This window comes from Netta rufina (genome assembly GCF_964035555.1).
Source record: "Netta rufina genome assembly, chromosome: 3".
NCBI lineage: Eukaryota > Metazoa > Chordata > Aves > Anseriformes > Anatidae > Netta > Netta rufina.
Window position 1 is genome coordinate 18902760 of NC_140125.1, and position 19413 is coordinate 18922172.

Sequence of the window (19413 nt, forward strand, 5' to 3'; positions counted from 1 at the left end):
AGCTGAAGCAAGGAATATAATGCCATTACTTAAGATAATATGTACACAAATAGGAATACCACAGGAAAGGCCATTATTGTCTCTAAAGGTTAATTAATCTTAATACCCCTTAGAATTGTCATGAAAAGATACATATTGATTCAAGGTTACTGGTTCTGCATATGTAGAACATGGGCTGAGTGCATAAGCCTGAACTATATATATAAATATGCAGTTGTTCATTAGAAACAGAAAACAAACTGCAGTTTGTAAAAATAATAATAATAATAATTTTAAGGATCTTCAGAAAATCTGGAGGTGTTTCTGTTACGATGATAAGTCTAAGAATTATAACTCCAAGTAAAAACCTAACCTATCGAGAGAAATTAAACGTGGAAATTCAACTCTGACCCATTTGGAAGACAAAATAAGTCTGTGATATCCTGTTCATTCACCAGGGAGCCATACTTACTATTCAATTTTTGCAGCTAGCCAGAATACAGGTATTTATATATTCTGTATGATCCAAGTGCTTAAAATTCTTTGGACTCCTGACATCAGCTGAGATGAATGAAGGAAATTCATAGGATCAGTGTGATTCAGGATCTTCCTGCAGTGTGTAATGACCGCAGGAATATCTCCTATTTACATAACTCTATTTTTCATTCCAGGAGTTCCCGGGGCATTAAGCAAACCCTTCAAAAGAGAGATCACTGCAACTACCACCACTGAGCTCCCCCGCTGTGAGCTGACAGCTACTCAACAGGAAACAACTACACTGCACAGGCAGCATGTAGGGCCACTTGGATGGGTGCCTTCTGGAGAAAAAAAAAAAAAGGGGGGGGGGGGGGGGGAGGGTGGGAGGAGAGAGAGAGAAAAGGACAGAGCTAAAAGGAAATGTTTCAACACTGTTGGGGAAGATGAGCCCTGCTCCTCACTGAAACTGCCCAGACAGCCTCTCTCTCCTCTGCTCACTCACAAGAGGCATTGGGCAGCCAGGGGAGTGGTTGGCTGTGTTACCCAAATTCTGAGCAGTGCTCTGCACAGCTCTGCTGTAAAACCCGCTAGTCTACACAGCTCTCCTTGGTCATCAGTGCTGTGTAGGGGAGGGAAAGATAAGCAAATCTGCCTGGAGAGCTGCCCATGGGCAATTCCTGTTGCCTCTGCTACTATTTGGACCGTATCTCCAGCCTATCTCTGTCTTTTCCATGTAGTCTCCTTCCTTGGTCCTGACTATGATCCTGCTTCTTTGTGTTCTGGAGTCAAGGTCTTATATTGTTTTAGTGGAGGATTTAAGGAAATGAGAAAGAACCTCCCTTTTCTTCTGGGAAAGATAGTTTGCAAGCATCTCAGGAGGATTCTCTTAGGTTTTCTGAATAGGTTTCTAGGTTTAGGATGGGCACAAAGTGTAAGTTAGTTAGGCAAAAGACTGTCATGTGAAAAACCTGGAAAATATCCAAATCCTTCAAACTCAGCATTTTCCACTCACACCTTCCCAATAATTTCTAACTCCACATCTTCATCCCTAAGAGTAATGCATAGGTTTGAGCTTAGCTGAATGCAGCAAAGAATCTACATAAGTGGTGTAAATCCATCTTTTTATCATCCTTTATCAAGAGGGACCAAGGGGGGTATATTAAATCAAATATTTTCTCTGTTCTTAACCACCTGACAGAAAGGTCACACTAATTACATCAGAAGCATTTTCTCAAATTTCCCTGCTTCTATTATGAGTGTGAGGCTTATCTAAGAGGAACTATTCTGACCGCTAGCAAACACAGCCTGTCTTATCCATGTCTCAGTTCCCAAATTAACCAGGTGACAAGGAGAGCCTCATGGGATACAAGTCACGGTGACAGAAACGGGCAGGTCATGGCTTTTTACAATTTTTACAAGCATGGCAGAAATGATCCAATTCTATTACTGCAGAGCTCTGTCCACGTATGCAGGGGCTGGGAGCACTGAGTTGACAGGCACTGTGCCAGGAGACACTGCTCAAGACTACATAGCATGGACCTTGGCTTAGTAGGACCAATGAATGTCTTTTTTTTATGCTGTGCGAATGACCCTCTGCCTTTCCTCTAATGCTTAGTAGACATGTTTTGGAATTGCCATTGTGAAAATCGTAGGAGTGGTGAAGCAGACATTGGCTTGGTCAGGAGATACGGGAAGAGAAATGAAGAACAGGTGGGAAAGAAGCCATGTTCATCATACTGCAGATGAGCCTTCATATTCTCTGACAAATGTGTGTCCCTCTAGCAAATACCACAGTATTGCTAGTCATCATCTCAAACCCTGCAGTGTCACTAATACAAATTGAAGTGTTTGGCTTTTCACTACTTTTCCTTGTTTAGTATTTTGTACTTATTTTCTTAAGTGTGCCTCAAAAATTGGAGATGATAAAACACAGGCCAGCCTTTGGTGGAAAGGATGGTGCGAGGATACTCCTGGAAAGCAGCAGGGTTTAATTTTTATCTCTACTCAAAATAAATTTGCCCAGAGGTGGAAGTGGTAAAAGCAGTTTTTGGTAGAAAAGAAAATTGTTGTCATACTTGAAAATGGGAAGCACAACAAAAAGACACAGTTAAAAAGGGAGACAAGTAAAATGCCATTAGATCTTATTCTTTCAAGATGAGGCTCAGGCGTGAAACTGCAATGTGCGACAGAACTCTGCCACCAGATGGTTACATAGATTGGAAACGAGCAACAGGGAAGAAATATGGTGCTTTCTTACATGATGCAATAAGACGTTGTGCTTCCTGGCCACATATAAAATTAATTTATAACAGAAGCACACCAGAAATGCCTGAGGGTAACGCTAGCCACAGAACATCAGAGCTTTTTTTTTCTTTCTTTCTCTCCAGCATTAAATAATGGGACTGACATTTTTCTTAAAACAACCTCGGAATGGGTGGTTGGAGAGAAAGATCAAAGATCCATGTCTCATAGGCTGCATCAGGAAAAAGTACGTGTGTAATCTGATCTCATATGCACTAATATACACATATGTCCTCTGTCACATGTACTAGGGTAACCCTTAAGGTTGTTTTTTTGCAACACACCTCTACAATGGTGACATTACTAAATTAGTATTATTACTATGAATAATTGTATCATTTTCTCTGATTCTAGTTGTTCTCACTCATTTTCTTCTAATGCATGGTGGTGGTACCCATCACTGGAGTGACTGGAAACATTTCACGTGTTTTATGGTGTATAGTTTTAACGTTCTCTGAGCAAAGGAGACAAGTGAACTTTTCGACCCTGAAAGTAAGGGACAGATGTGGAAAATATTTAAGCTCTGGGCTCTATCAAGGCCACAGTAACCTGTTAAAAAACAAACAAACAAAAACCCTCCCACTGAATTCATTAAGCTTTATCTTAAGCTGAAAAGACCAAAGCAATCAGAGCTGTCTATCAGTGAAAAGAATGGGAAAGATGGATAATCAATCTTGCAATGCATTTTTAGTAGTAAATTGGCTTGACCCAAGAGCTGTGTGTCTCAGAGGACTGAATGACAGTGCTGAGTGGTAGGTGATGAAGGTCCGTGGAGGCAGGACAGACTCAGGTGATGTTTACAACAGTGCAAATCTCCCTTTCTGCAGAACCACTGGACCATCTGAAGCAGGAGAAACCACCACTGGGGAGTAGGTTGAGAGACCTGGATGATCTTAATGCCTCAGTTAGGTCTCTTTGTCTAAGTGTCAGCTCCTCCCCAGCACTGCACATATGCTTTCCTAACCACAATACTATTCGAAGCCTCCACCTTGGTTAACATTTCATCATTCACACTCTGAGAATTATCATTTCCTCTAGACGTGCTGACAAAACTCATTGTTTATTGCTCACAGCACGTCAGAACTGCTGATTTTGCTTTGGACTGCAAGATGTTGAAAAGCCACATGCTTTTCCTGCAGCCAGCCCAATTCCCTCCACGCCGGCCTCTGTTGCTGTGGTTGCTCTCACCCAGAATGCCAGATCCTGTCCCCCACAAGTTAGAGCAGATGAGAAAAGCTGCTTGAAGCAGTGATGGGTTTCATATCTTTAGCATCAAATCCACAGAATCATGGAATTCCTTCTGATAGCCAGATACACAGCCTCTCCAGCAAAGCTGGCCGAGTCTTTTCCACCTTGCTTGCCTCCAAGTCTGTGGATAAGTCCGTCAGAGGAGGGAGCCAGGGAGGATGATCTAGATGTGTCCTGTAAGTGCCCACCATTCACTACCCCAGCAGTGCCTCCTACACCACAGGGACATTACTGGGGTCTCTCCCTGGCAGCAATACTACTCTGGAAAGATTATAACTGGGAGGAGGCCCAAATACAGCACCCGAGTGTTGGCTTTGCTCTGCCCCTCCAAACAACAAACAGGATGATTAGAGTGGGAAGTGGGAAAATGGTGTAGTCCTGTGCTCTCAACATCTCCAACAAGAAATGGGAGTAGCACCTGGCTGATCAGCAGCCTGTTATCATGCCACAATCATGAATGATTGCTAAATGTTTCAGCCAGAGAAATGCAGATCATTATTAATTACTGCATTTCATATGACAGGACATATATTTCTCCATAAGTCACTGGCATCTAAGCTAACACAGGTAAGGCAAAGCTATTCCTGCAGATCTGTATGTTGCCCATGGCTGCATGGCTGAGCTCTCATTTCAGTCCAGGAAATGGAAGAGCTGAGTTTTTGATGAAAGCTCAATTTCTGTGTTGCAGGGCAAGTAGTGAGCAACATAATCTGATCTACGAAACTATGAGCTATGAAGACTGTGGGCAGGAGCGTGCTACTGGCAGTACTGTCCTTCCTCACTCCCCACCTCGCTGTCTTGCTTTACTGCCTCAGCCTGGCAAGCCCCTGTAGACATGAGCTGCGTTGCGCAGCTTGTTATCCCATATTTTGTTTGCTTCATGCTGGATCTGTCCAGGTGGTTAAGCAAAAGGCATCTTTTTGTTGTTGTTGTTGTTTTTACCAGGCAATTGCTATGTCTTTTATTAGGCCTTTGCTTTTCCCATGAGGAATAATCTCTGGAAACTTGGATAGGATCCTTTGGCTCGCATTAGAAAAAGGTAATAAAATCTTGGGAACCCAAAATGCTTCACCGTTGTTTTCACCAAACATCTTTTCCCATTTTGAAACGTGCTTCTCTGTTCTAATTTGTTTCATTATTTAGGGAAAACTTCTTCCTAACCTGCCAGTTTTCCTTCTTTCCAGCAGACCTGTGCCCTCCAAGAGCCCCACAGACCTTAACTCTGCATTCCACCACACTTCTGACTCTCTGTAGAGCTACAAGGAAGTCGATTCTTTCCTCATTGCTCTGGCTTCTCCATCTGTCACTTTACGACATAATATTTACTTACCTTTTCAAAGCACTTTAAATCTCCATAGGAATGCATTATAAAAGTTCATTAGAGTTATTACTGTTCTCCATTGTGTAATGCTGAAAAATGTCTTATGCAAGCCTGGCTCCTCTGTTGCCTCTCTGACCCCATCCACTGTCCGGGTGCTGCTGCCTCCTTTGGGGACAGCAGTAATGCTCCCTTGGTTTCCCAGTCTCTCAGATCCTACTCAGTCTGAGATAGGATAGGATCCTACTGAGCCTGAGAGAGGGACAACTGTCTAGTCTCCTCCATGTTGGTTCAGAGACAGGCAGATCTGGATTCAAAGGCTGCTGCTTTTCTTTCTGCACTGCTGTTGAACATGCCTGCATTTGAGTTCCAATATATGTTTTCACGGGCTCCAGTATGACCTGCATGATCTCAAAGCTCCTTTTGTGTGGTGGGAAGGCTGAAGACCCTGCTGAGAAAGACTTTGCCGAATGTTGATGTGCTGCTGACTCTGACCTGTTTTCTCTGCCACAGCATTTTTCTATTTAGTACATAGTTACATTTTTTTTTTTGTTGTTCCTTTTTATTTTCTGTCGTGCCAAAACACTTATTTTCAGTGATACAAAATGCTGTCAAAACACCGAGTACTTGAACTGACAACACCACGTGGTTGTCATAGGAGCTTCTACTAAACAGGCTGGAGATAGGAATCCAAAGGGTGTGGACTGGTGAGACTCTTCCATGCTCTTCTTCCTCTCCCTCTTCATCCTTTTCTGAGGCATATTGGTCAGCACACTCACCGTTTTATGTTAAACAGCTGCCATGTTTTAAGCCAGAGGTGACTGCATTTCAGAGACAAGCAAATGTACTTCTGTATTGTTGCCAGACAGTGATCTCATGTACTTTAGCCTTGTTTCTTCAAATGGTGCTGCTGGATGTTAGTGATGCAGCTCTAGCCTGACCCCAATGTAAGAGAGATTTGATCTAATTCTGCTACTTTTTGGCATCCAAAAAATGTTAAGTATATATTTTAGAATAATGTACGTTCTGCCATCCTGTTAACTCCTGTTTCACAGGGACTTGTTCTCCCTCCTAGCCCATTATTTTGACCAGAACTGGTGACTAATGGAAGCAATTTGTAGGAAGCATGCTGTTCCCTACTGACCAACAGCAAATTGCTAATGACTGACATTAGAGTGACTGTTCTCCACAGCGGAAGAGTTGAAAGCCCATCGCAAGCAGCACCAGTCGCATTAACAACAAAACAAACCACCCTGATACTGGCACCTGCCATTTATCCTGACTACTTCTTGCCTCCTTCTCTGGCACATCTGTAACACCACACCAAAATACACCGTGTATTTGTTTATACAAACATGAAAAGCAATTTAAAACACTTCAGTTTGGTTTTGACATTATGGAGAAAATATTAAAAATACTAATTCACTGCAAGGAGCAATTCTGCACTGCTTAGGAGATGGTGCATGGGACTTAGTAGATCATTTCCATCTCTGAAATTTCTGAGATGTGATGAATGGAATTGTGGTGGTTTTACCGTGCTGGGCAGCTAAACCCCACAACCGCTCTCTCACTCCCCCTCCTTTAGATAAGGAGGGGGAGAAGTAAAGCAAAGAACAACTCACGGGTTGAGATAAGGATAATTTAATTAAAGGGAAATAATTATAATAATTAAATAAAGACTACCATGAACTAAACAATTTAACTAAGGGGAAATAAAAGGGAAAGGGGAAAAAGGGAGGAAAACAAACAAACAAAATAAATGAAAACGATATGGAAGTGCAGAGGAAAGAAATTACTCTCTACTTCCCACAAATGAGCGATGATTGACCACGTCCTTGAAGCAAGGCCTCAACGCACGCAGCCGGTGTTCGAGAGGAGGACCGACGTCTTCTCAACGAGAGCCCACCCCTCCCCTCTTCTTCCTGTTTCCACCTTTTATTGCTGAGTGTGACACCACATGGTATGGAATATCCCTTTGATTGGTTTAGGTCAGCTGCCCTAGTGATGTTTCTCTCCTCACTTTTTTGCCCACCCCCTAGGAGGGTTAGAGAAAGGCCCAATGCTGTGCCACTGCTGCTCAGCAGTAGACACAACACTGGTGTGATAACACTGCTGTTCCAGCTACAAGTACAGAGTACGGCACTGAATGGGCTGCTGCCGGGAAAGTTAACATTCCAGCCAGACCCAGTACAGGAATTTCTTAGTATTTGAAACAAAAGAGGTATGTTTAAAAAGACTGGAATGGACTGCAGTGTAAAATCTTTGTAATTCAAAAAAGGCAGTCTTGTTTTTTATTGCCCTTTTGGGGGAAGTCTCATGTGAACCAAACAGCCAATAAGTCAAATAAATATTTCTGAATTAAATCCATCTTCTCATAGGCTTTGGGGAATTTGAAAAAACAACAGTAATTTATTGAATTACCTTTCATGGTTATACCTGCAGATGCTTTTTGAATTTGATAGCTAAAACACTAAACTCCTAGTGTTTCTCAAATTGGCTAAATTCCCTATGTCATCTGTACCAGTTACTATATTTGTAAGGCAGTAAACAGTGGCATTTATTGTTTGCTGTTCATGGGACTGTGCAGAAGAACAAGTTTAGTCTGTTTCCAGAGATATACACCTACCTTGCTGGCACCAGAAATATTACACTAGCTTAAATCAGTGCAATCTTTCCATGCTGTCACTGCCTTCCCTGTTTTGATGTTCACTGCTGTGCTGATGCCCTTTGAATTAGGGCCCCTTCCCTACTTCTGCTGTTTCTGAAAAATTTAACAAGTGCAGCTTAGGCGTGTTATGAGCAGCTAATGAATTTCACTATCTAAGCGGGTATGTTGGCTCTGATATCTGCTTTCCTTTGTAAGAAAATGGAGAAATGAACATCCTTATGTTGACTTGTCAAATCCTTATCTTGAAGCCTCCAGAAAAGTAGGAAAATGAAGGCAAGCAGGTGAATGACCCAGGTATCAAGTACCTCATCTCTTCTCATAGGCAGTGGAATTTGCACAGAAAACTCAAGAGAGAGGAAAAATCCAGGTGGATATGGAATACTGCAGTTTTGGCAAATGAGTGACAAAGCATGTTAGGGCGGAGCACAGGAATTAGTTCTGAGCAATCCCAGAAGGTTTCAGGACAGAGTGCCTAGAGGTTTTGATGTTGGCATCTAAGATGCTCTCTGGGTTGGAAGTCTCTGGGGAGAGCATCCCATAACCTCTCACCTGTTGCATTTGTGATCCCTTCTCATCTTTTTCTTCCTGTGACACAATCCTTTCCTCTTCCTCTTTTTCCCACTCCTTTAATTTACTACTTTATAACAACTCTGAGGCTACTTCTGCAGTTGCTTACATGGCAAAGGACCATTAGGAAAGCATTTAACATATTCCGATCTTATTTAGGAAATAGCCATGTGAACAGTAGACCCAGACCCTCAGCAGATTGATAAGGTGCTTGTGGGTCACATTCTGAAAATATTTTGATGCAAGCTTAACCATGTACACCATGAGCTGTTAGAGAGTCTTCATGTTACAGTGACAGAGGCTTTTGCAAAGAACAAGAGAACATGAGTTTTCTTTTCTTTTTTTTTTTTTTTTCTCTCTCTCTCTCTTTTTTTTTTTTTTTCTTTAGTTCAGATAGAGGCCCGAAGGGAGCCTTGTCTGCAAGTAAAACACAGAACTAAGCAATAGTGATTAAAAAGCAAAATGTTTTAGGTGCACTGCTATTATCAGTGAAGCCGGTTTCAAGTTTCCCCTCTTTTCTGTCGTCACTTTTAGTGGCTTGTTAGGAGCTTCATGATGCCACTCGTAATTCCTGGTGAGCTGTGCCATCACACGACTAATTAAAGGAGCACTCTGCAAATCATATCACTGAAAACCTTTTGTAAAGCCTACGCTGGTTACAGCCAAAAAATGCTCTTCTCCTGTGTTACTGATATCTTAAATTCTTTTATCTTCATCTATACATTTCAAAGTCCTAGCAGTGCATGGACAGTAGCTTACCTCAGTTCCTGTTTTCACTTTCTACTTCTCAGGTGCTAGCACAACTAAAAAGTTTGAATCATTTTTAATTCCAATCCCTTTCAGAGAGTTCTCATTAATTCACTCCCCTCCCTTTGCCTCCAGTAATCTCTTTTTTTTTTTTTTTTTTTTTTCTCCACACAAGTATTCCTTACACAGCCACAGTGGCTTTTAGTCTGGCTGCAAGTTCCCCTCTAATAGCTTTTGAACACATCTGAGGAATTTCTGTCCGATTTGATGGAGGGGTAGCAGTCTCAGAAACAATTACATTCCTACAAGATCTGTTAATACTGACAGCATGCCAGAGGAGAGAGAACTAAATTCATGCCCTCAGTGAGAAAACATTATTATTGTTCTTGGCAGCTGGTACACACTGGCCAACCTGTACCTACCACTTCTTGCATTGTGTGGTTGTTGATTGTGGTGTGGGGAGGAGATAAGATTAATGCAGTGGGGAAGGAGGTAGGCTGAGGGATACAGGGAGCAAATCTGGTGGAATTCAGGCCTCCCTCCTTCCAGCTCTCCCCACAGTTGTTTCGGGACTAAATTAAATCCAAGATTTTTTTTTTTTCTTTTCTTTCTAATATGTCAAAAGCTCAAACAAAACTTCAAATGGCATTATTTTTTTGTGGACATAAAGCCATTACCTAATAGTTTTAACAAAGCCTTTTGAAATGTACATACATTTCCAGTCAGCCAGATTCTTCCTTTTTCACTAAATACTGAACATTCTTTTCTTCCCCTCGCTGTTGTCTTTGGCTGTAGGAGTTGTACTTTCCACTTTCATAAAAACTGCAGGGGTAATATGACTGCATGTATAGTTTTTGAGTAGACTTCTTGTATTCTGACAAAATGGCTATGTTAACTCATCTTGCAGCGGTTTGAGGGATTGCATGCTTTGCTTGTGTAGCTGTGACTGAAAATGCAGTTCTATGTATTTTCTAGTACTGCCATGCTGAACGGTTGAAAAGTTGTCATGTTCTTCTTCACAGTAGGCTACACAACTATGTGATAGACAAAATGATGCCTCTACAAAATGTACAAAATTGCTTTGTGTTCTTTAAGGAAAACAGAAATGCCATTACATGTTTTAATCTTTCTTAACAATTTATTTTCTCCACGGTTATAAGTAAAAAGTCTTAACTGGAAGATTGTATAGCCAGACATTGGTGCTGTAACAAGCAAAGCTGTATAGCGTTTCACATTTTCTCATCAGTCTTTAGTTAGTATCTCCTGACAGCATTCCCAACAAAAAACAGTGTCGTTACCACAAGATATTGTGTCCTAAGAAAATGTCTTTACATATCTCTTATCTCTCATTTATCTCTGAGGGTAGTTTCCCAAGGGATCCTTTGCACTAGTGCCCTAAACAGCCAAAAGTTTGCCTTTCTGAGATTTAGTGTCTTGATTTTATATTCTGCCCATCCTGAATCCATCAAGACTGAGAATTCTACCAGAGCATGTTCACCAAAGCCCAGGGTATCTCCAGTCTTGATCCCTCTGGTAAGTTTTTCAGCATTGGTGAGCAACAGGTCCAGCAGTGTATCTCCTTTGGATGGGTTTTCTATCACCTCTGCTAGGAAGCTATCCTCAATGCATTCCAGTAGTCTCCTGGATTGCTTGCAGTTTGCTGTGTTGCTTTTCCAGTAGGTGTCAGGGTGGTTGAAGCCACCTAGCAAGATCAGGCCTTCAAGCACGATGCTTCCTGTATCCTGTAGCTTTAAAAACAGCTCTTCATCAATATCCCCTCCTCTATTGGGTGGCCTGTAGAAGACACCAACCATGAAGTTTCCTGTGTTGGTTTGGTTTCTTAATTTTCACATGCAAGCTCTCAACCTATGCACTGCTGTTCTTCAAAGGCAGCTCCATGCAATCAATCCTCCCCACCACTTTTTTTTTTTTTTTTATCCCACTAAGTTTCTGTGACAGCAATCATGTCATATTTTTCTAGATGGGCAGTGGCTACCAGCTCCTTCTGTTTTATATCCATGATGTGTGGTATAGAGGTACTTCATTTGTTCTTTTGACTGTCTGACCTTTTTGACAGAACCTTTCTGGAGGGACAATATGGTGATATCCAGTAGAAAGACCAACTTATTCATCTGTGAGTCTGAAAAACTGGTTAATGAAAGTGTCTAGCAGTGAGGGCAAGCCCTGGCCCAACGCAATAGTAAGAAGATGAAGGGTTGAGGCATCTTTTGAAACTATAGGTGGTTTGAAGGAGAGTCTTTTGGACAAGGATTTAAAGTACTCTGAGAATTCAGTTGAGCATTGTATCAATTTTAATGTTTAACTTTACAAAGAAAAGGGATGACAATGAAATGTCCAACATTTTTAGGATGAGATTCCTGGAATGTTCATTTACTAATTTTTTTATTTTCAATATTGACCAAATTGATTAATGATTTTCAGCTCCACAATGGCACTTATTAAGGCAATGCGCTCTCAATGAATGATGATGATAGGTGCCTCCCAAGAGCTGATGTTGGCCTCAATATTACCTACAGCAGAAAACAAGGATCCCACCAACGGAGTGGCTATGGGGCAATATATCTCAAAATGGTTATGGGGCCAGGTTTTGCCCTGGTACTTGAACTTTACAGATTTGCTGATGGATGTGTTTGCCATGCACATGAAATGGTTAAGGGGTCAGAAAGAGAACCCAGATGACTTTGGCCCTTATCCAGCAGCTCCAGTGAGCAGGCCACAGGCTTGGCTTGGTTTTAAAAAAGCATAAAACTTCACTTTAAACCTCCTGGAGTTTTCTTTCTTGGGCTGAGGGTTTCACCAGATCCATTTACCTTATAAAAAAGTGTGTGGAAAGAGTATAAAAGGGTTAACTGAGTCAACACCGCACAGCTGTAAAGTTCAGCGCAATAAAGCCGAAAACACTGCCAGTTTCAGAGAGAATTCGGCCTAACCACCCCCAGGCCTGCCCTAACAGTACTGGAAATCATTCCACAGCCCTTTGCTGCTTTCTTTCCTGCCTCACTGACAATTTTACAAGAAAACCCGTTGCTAGCAGCAGGAGGGTATTTTGCCTGTAATGCAGCACTCTTGGGCGGATTAGCTGTCGCACTTTATAGCTAATGACGGAATTAAGATGATTTTACTGTTATTATTTTTGTTATTTTTATTATTGTTTTACCACATTTATTTATTTTATTATATTATTTATTTATTGCACCACAGGGCCGCGTCACCCAACGGCCGTTGGCGGCCCTGTTTTGGGGAGGAAAAACCTGGCAGGGGTAGGAAGGAGGGCAGAGGAGAGGTGGTGCAACACGAATTCCTCTCATTTTGACCAAACTGTTGCAAAACGTGGCCGAAAACCACACGCATGTGTGGTTTTAAGGGAGGCCGGGCGCGGCGCCGGCGCCATGGCAACGGCTTCACCGCCGCCTCCGGAAGAGACGGGGCGGGGCGGAGGTCGCAGCGCCAAGATGGCGGCGGCCATGGAGGCGCGGGGCGGCGGGGCGGCCCCGTGAGCGGGCGGGGGGCTCCCCTCAGGTGAGGTGAGGCCGGGCCCCGGCCCCGGGGGGCTCCTTCGGCTGGGTTTCGAGCACCGCAGCCGTGAGGCTCGCTGTGTGGCTTGGCCCGGCCTGACCTGGCTCCCCTTTCCTCCCCAGGCATGGCCGGAGCGCTGTAGGGCCGCGGAGATGCCGGGCGGGGCCGCGGCGCAGGAGGGTGCCTGAGAGCGGCCGGGAGCTCGGCGTGTGGGAGATGTACGTCCCGAAACCTCGGCTGCGCCGCCTGTAACGCTGTCTGGAGAAACAGTCGCGTGGTTGTTGTAACCTCAAGCCTCGGTGTTTGCCCTTCTTAAGGAAGCAGAGCCGGGGCAGGCTCCTGTGGAAGGTTGCAGTGAAGTTCTGTGCAGGTTGCTTTCAGGTTTTTTCCAGCCATACTCGTGTGGTTTTCCCTAGTCGCCGTGCCTCTTGTCGCTTCGCCCATGGGTGATGCCATGCGTGCTGCTATCTCGGCTAAATTTACTCCCTAGCAAAGCTAAACTTTGACCCAGATGTCCCTTGTGCAAGAAGTGCGGGATGGGGATCAGAACAAGGCGTGTATAACTTACACCAGCTAAACCACTAAGAACTTAACTGGCTGCAGAAAGCTGGGCACCAGACACAAATGCGAGAGTTAAACTATATGTGCAGCCTCACTTTGGTTCTTGTGTATCCGTTGTGATATAGTTCTTGGATGTAATTACTCCATTTTTAAGCCATGCTTAACCTAGTTCATTGAGTGGGGTGTGTTTACATAACGGGTTGCATATTTTCCTTATTGATTGCTAAGTATCTCCATAGGAGACATTTCCTCTTTTAAAGACACTGCCTAATCTCTGCTTTTGGTGACAGACTTTGCAATAACGTTTACTGTGGCAATGTTTTAATCAAGCACAAACTTATCCTGCAGTAACATGGGGAAAAGAAAAAAAACAAACAACAGACAGTCTACTTGGTTTTGTTATTACAAAATGGGGAGACTAGGATTAAAAAGAAGAGAAGTCAAAGTACATGTTAAAATGAATACTGCAGAAATGTTGGTTGGTGCATGAGATTTTGTAGTGTTTGTTAATACTCAGAACAGAGAGCTTCAGTGGGGATTTTAGCAGTGTTAAAGTTACTTGATCCAACAAATCCGTTCTGTTTGCTCAAGTGGCAGGCTGTCATGTCTTTCATCTGTTCCTGCAGAGTCTCTGCTTCTCTAGCAGCTCCTTCTAATGATGTCTGTCCCTTTTTTCTTTCCTTGCTTCTTACTTCTGTTTTCCACTGACAGTCTTTTTTGAGGTTGTCCCCTTGTTCACTTGTTTCTTCAGGTTGTGGTGCCGAGAACAGGCAGACAAGATTCCATGTTTCCTGTGTCCGATACCAAGTTGCATAATCTGGTTTAATGTTTTATTAGCTCCGGACTGGGAACTAGCTGGCTTGTTTGCATTGTGCAGCAGTGTTTGGTGAGTTCTTAGAGTTAGAATAGTGGAAAATGGAACCTGTAGAGAGCTACCTTTTTGAAACAGATCCATTCTGAGTGTGTGAAAAGGCTTGCACTTCGGTTTATGTAACTTCTTGTTGACTTGGACAAAAAGTTGATGACTCCTGAAAGACAGCTGTGTTTTGTAAAGGCTCTTGTTGCTATTGCAGGATAGGATGAGCAGGTAGAGAGTTAGCAGACTTCTTTGAACCTAGACATATAGGTTCAAAGAAACCTATATGGTGGAATAATATATTCACCTGTAAGGTGAAATATAGACAAAATATTTTTTTTTTTTTTTTTAAGGAATTTTTCTCTTAGGTTTTCTAATGGAGGGAGGCTTTACTGATCAATACAAAAATAATTGCTCAACTTGGTTTCAATACACTGTCCTTTCATAAGTTTGAGAAAATTAATTTGCCTTTAATCTGACAATGGGCTTATTCTTTTCTGGGGATTCCTTGAAACAAAACTGTTTTTTCTTCTTGCTGCTTTGAAACAGTCTTTTCCAAGACTTTCTCTGTAATACTAAAACTACTGTGGCTTGCAGGTGTTTTGATCATCCTTTGGTATAAACTGGCTGTTCATGTCCTTTTGGGTATCAAGGTACAAGAAATGAAATGAGAAATAAAACCAAGCACATCATTTCTCTCGCTAAACTGAAGAGAACCAGTAGCAAGTAGTGCTGGTTCTGACAAGCTCACATCATCATGATTTTAAAATAGGAATAGAGTTTGATTTCATGAATCCTTGTCACTTGTCTCAGGCAAAGGTTTAGCTGACTGTTCGTGGTAACTGGAATTTATTGTGTTTGTACATGAAATCAACATACAGATCTGGGGTTATTGTGTGGTATTTTTTTCTCTTACTTTTTGCTTGTCCGATCTGATAATGATTCAGACCAGATATAAATGTTAATGTTAATTGGGAAGTTAAAGAAAATGTGCCTTATGACCTTTCAAATCCAGTAGGAAGATCTTCTCTGGTGTTTTAAGGTGAGAAGTTACAGTCCTGCATGTGAGAACTTGCATGAACCACTTAATATGGCCACTAAAGCGTTTTTAACAGTGGTAAAAGCACAGAGAACCCTTTTTTTTCAGTTTGGTCAGCTCTTGGGGAGACAGAAGCGGTAAACGGTAGATTCTAAACTGTTTTCTTCTTCAAACAATATTCTTTGTCTGAATAATTAATTCCACATCACGTGGTAATTTTGCTCTTAGGTTTCATTATTGTTTCTCTTAGCTAGTGTTACTATAGATTTTAACATTGATTTCCCACACAAGCAACAGCCTGCATTTGTTCAGATTGAGTGTTAGCACTGTGTTTGAATTCAGAACATAATCAGATATCTTGCAAATTTCCCAATGGCTGTTTCATCTTGAAACATTTAGAGATTCATTTTAGTTTCTCCTAATTATAACATTAGGCAGCATTCTAAACTTAGGACGCCACTCTGGCAGTGATATGCTTGTTTTTCTAAACTAAGCATATTTTCTGTGGTTACATTTTCCTTTCATTTAAGTACAGATTTTAATCAGCGTAGGCCAAACTTTTCCAACCATGCTTAAAATTAGCTTGAGCTATATTTTAAAAGATGTCCTGCTAATGTGATTTAACTTATTGAGAAAAATGTATGATGAAATAAATGTTTTCAAGCTGATTAATGCTTTTGAAGTGTTTTTACAGCTTATTTCCGTCAAAAATGTATAGATTGCCTCAAATATGTCTTGATACTAGTCTTTTTATAATAAATACCCCTGAAAGCACTTCATACTGTGCTTCTGAACTTTGAAAGGTAGCTGTTCAGCAAGAGACTGTAAATTCTACTCAGCAAGAAGCCAAGTTACATCAGAACAAAGTGAAATGCTGTTCTTCCAGACTTCTGTGCGAGCATTGTTTTGGAGATTACTAAAGTTTTCATCGGTTGTCTTGTACCTCCTTCGGCAGGGTGTCGGTACTGCTTTCTGTTAGTAAGCTGAAGCTGTAAATTTCGCTAAATGAAACTGAAGTTAACAGACTGAAATCTGGCTTTCTGCGTTCTGTCTGTAGTCAGAACTTGGAACTTGTTCCTAGCTGTGCAACATAATTTTTTTAGGTAGTATACCAGCCAGAGTTTGGGGCCGTGTGCTCTAGGGAAGTCATCACAAGGTTCTTTAACAAAGCCAAGGAGACCTATATAAGAGTTCTCAAAGAGCAAAACAAATAGAAGAAAAATTTACCTGTTGGGTCTCTACTGGGATGAAGTGTTTTGTTTTTTTTTGTTTAAATTCTGAGCTAGTGGAAAGCCTTTTTCCCTTGAGTGCAAAATTTCAGGAAGCGTGAGGTAAAACGTTGATGCCAAGGTTATCGAGTGATTGTGTAGAGTCTGGTAAGACTCGTGAATCATTTCCTATTAGTGCCCTGCATAGACAGTACCTCTCTTCTGGTCTTCCCTTTTCAGTGTGACAACACCAGTAAATCTGTCAATTTGACTAGTAATTTTGCTTAAACAGAAAAGAGTTTTAGGGGTATTTTTTTCAGGGTCTCTTGCCAAGGTCACTAGGTTTGTCCTTACAACAAGTAAAAATGGTATTTTGACAGTAAACTCCTTATTCATTGACAGGTAGGGGAAAAAATGTTCTGGGAACTGATGTGCATTTCACATGTGGATAGGGGGTGTTTGATATGGTTTAATCTCTCTTAAGTAATTGCAGACTGTCTGGGAAGATGAAATGTAATGTTCTGGGTGTGTCTGATCTTTCTGTAGTTTGGGATAGACTGTTTTAAAAAGAGGTTCAGTCTTACTGCATTTTGTGCTGTCTCCAGGAGATGGATAGGTTTTGCACTGTAGTTTCCTTAGAAAAATATTTGTGTGTCAGTCTGATTTACAGGAAATGTTTTGCAGACTCATCTGTTTGTAACCATTGAAAGTTACAAAGTGTCTCGCAAAATTATGCCCTTGCTCAGAGAAGTGTGTTCTTTCATTAGGAACATCAGGTTTAAATTTTCTCACTTGAATACCAAGTTCTAAATAAAGCTCTGACAGTTACCACTATTTCCAGTGCTTGCATTGGTGTACTATTCATTACAAAATGGATGCTTCATTTTATCATAAATGGTTGTGCCCCTGAGGTTGCAATTTCCAAATTTTAGTTAAAGCAATCATTTGTGTATAAACTTTCTTGAAGACTGTTGTTCCTGCTGTAGCTCTCCAGCCATGTAGTTATTTACAGCCTTTAAAGGGTGTAGGTACAGGCTTTAGACTAAATGCCTTTGCCCTCAATTGCCTGTAAAGATAGCATTTCCAGGGATTTTTGCATGTGGGAACATAGTTGTGCATGCAGCAGTGCAAGTCTCCCAGCTCTTAAGAGCTTGGGATCTGGAGTTACTGTAGGGGAGTGGCTTAACCACAGGAATTGCATCTCCTTCTGTGAGTCAGGTCTTACTGTCTCTCCTTCTCCTGAGAAAGGTTGTGGTGTGCCTTTCTGCTAATACCAATGTTTTGAATGATTCTAGTGTTTAGAGTGAAGTTATAAAGAACTTTTTTTTTTTCTGCTTAGGGAAGTATTTGATACACTGAGACTGTCAGTCTCTCTTTTCTTAGCTAGATGGGTTTTTTTATTCTTAATATCTCTCCTCTAAGTTGAACTTTACTGAGAGCTCTCAGATTTCCACCAGGCGTGTTTTGAAGACCTAGAACATAAAAGTGAAGTTCATGTTGGAATGCAGTCTGCAGAGAAGCAAAGTTGTGGGCAAGCATTTTTCCTTTTTCCAAATGTAGAGCTAAAGCAACATTAATAATACTTCTACAAAAACGTTACTGGGCTGATTTAAAGCAAAACTCTAAAACTGTTATATCCCACATGGCATGAAACATTCCTGCGTTTTTTCCCCCTGCTGTATTAACTTCTTACACAGAAAGGAAATGAATTTTAGAAAGAATGTTATACTTAAGCCGTTTGTGACATTTTCTGTTAAGGAAATACCAGCTGTCGAGAAAGATGCAGCCAATGTTGAGCTATATTAAAAACATTGTAAAGGAACTATTTGTCAATGAAAAGTGGATTAATTAAAACACTTTTAACTATTTTTGCTCTGGAATAGGGTTAGGGAAGCTTCATATATGCCTATTCTAAACTCAGCCATTACGAAAAGCCACTTATTTTTTTTTTTGAAAGGAAGTTCATTTACCTAAGTTATTCCCTAATTTATAATAATAATAAAATAACTAAAATGTGATGAGTTGGATTAAAAAAGGGGATGCTTGGAGTCAATATGCTTTTTCTTCAAATTCTGAAAGCTCGCTTTCATTGATTTTTTTTCTTGGTGGACAGAATTTATATCAAAAAGAAAATATGTTGTATTTTAGGGTTATCATATTAAGGTTTTTATTTAAAACCTTTTTCTTTTATGAGCAATTAATACCACTAGGAGGTATTATTTTGCTTCTATGGGGGGAAATACTGAAACATACATTAAAAAAAAAAAAAAAGTGACCTGAATCAGGCGTGTGAAACACTATTATGATAAGATTTACTCTTTAATCCAGTATGGATTTAATCCTGCTGGCTATTCACTACAGTGAATAACACAGACTTACTGTACTGTTTTGAAACATAAGTGGTAATTAAACCAAAGCTTTGTTCTTTTTCCCATTAATCTGTTGATAACAGATTTACCCTTTCAAAGGTAGTAAACACAGAAAAAGTTGTTCCTGTTACATCTCTGCTTTTATTTATGTACAGAATTTGAAGGGGATGCTTAACCATTATAATTATGTGACTTCAGTATTGAATTTTGATTTTTAGAAAAGTATGAACATAGCATGTGGGCGACGGTAGGTTTCCCTCTGCTTAAGATGTCCTAACTTTTAATTGTAATTATTTTCTGGAAATTCATGAATATCAAAAAGCTTTCTTTTGTCCCTTGAATATACTGAAATTGCATTTCTCAAGTTGCATGATTTCTTTGAGAGGTAAGCAGGTGTTCCCCAAAATTCTCTTCACATTAGACATCTGATTTTTAGTCTGCATTCCAGTATCAACGAAAACATAGGTACAAGTGAGATATTGAATATGTCTTGTTAATGTCACCCACATCTCCACATACAAATTGACTGTCTGCAATT

At 41.0% G+C, this 19413-nt stretch overlaps 1 protein-coding gene across 4 annotated transcripts in view; it reads left to right on the forward strand.

The window, feature by feature from the left end:
• The first annotated feature begins 12763 nt into the window (after positions 1–12763).
• Positions 12764–19413, forward strand: part of LCLAT1 (lysocardiolipin acyltransferase 1) — a 91463-nt gene continuing 84813 nt past the window's right edge. Inside the window, exons 1-2 of one of the 4 annotated variants that reach the window (XM_084285188.1) lie at positions 12764–12845; positions 12965–13060. The gene's annotated coding sequence lies outside the window, so the exon portion shown is untranslated. Of the gene's footprint in view, positions 12851–12964; positions 13213–19413 lie in introns of all 4 variants that reach the window. The other 3 variants (XM_084285187.1, XM_084285185.1, XM_084285186.1) reach the window with 3 other exon arrangements.